This window comes from Carlito syrichta, unplaced genomic scaffold (genome assembly GCF_000164805.1).
Source record: "Carlito syrichta isolate Samal-C Ts95f unplaced genomic scaffold, Tarsius_syrichta-2.0.1 Scaffold302382, whole genome shotgun sequence".
Taxonomy (NCBI): Eukaryota; Metazoa; Chordata; class Mammalia; order Primates; family Tarsiidae; genus Carlito; species Carlito syrichta.
Genome location: NW_007246478.1, coordinates 225,911 through 226,341, shown reverse-complemented (window position 1 = coordinate 226,341; position 431 = coordinate 225,911). Strand labels below are relative to the sequence as shown.

The following is a 431-nucleotide window of genomic DNA, read 5'->3' as shown; positions in this document are numbered from 1 at the left end:
CCACTGCACTCCAGTCTGGGTGACAGAGTGAGACTCCAACTCAAAAAAAAAAAAGGGACACAATACTAAAAAGAAGATTCCAAGAAGCTAAGGAGAATCATAGGTTAAAGGCCAAGGTTAGGGTAGCAATCAAAGATCAATGTTGGCCAGGTGTGGTGGCTTATGCTTGTAATCCCAGCACTTTGGGAGGTGGAGGCAAGAGGATTGCCGGAGTCCAGGGGTTCGAGACCAGTCTGGGCAGCATGGTGACACCTTGTCTCTACAATAAACCAAAAGAATTATAGTCGGGTGTGGTGATGCAAGCCTGTGGTTCCAGCTACTTGGAAGGCTAAAGCAGAGGGATCTCCTAAGCCCAACAGGTCGAGACTGCGGTGACCATGAGCATGCCACTGCACTCCAGCCTGGGCAACAGAGTAAGACTCCAACTCAAA

General features: G+C 49.2%; 1 protein-coding gene across 3 annotated transcripts in view; it reads right to left on the bottom strand.

Moving 5' to 3' along the window:
* The window catches only part of NDRG2 (NDRG family member 2), a 9,587-nt gene that overhangs the window by 8,680 nt on the left and 476 nt on the right, over nucleotides 1-431 (bottom strand). The gene's annotated exons all lie outside the window — the stretch shown is intronic.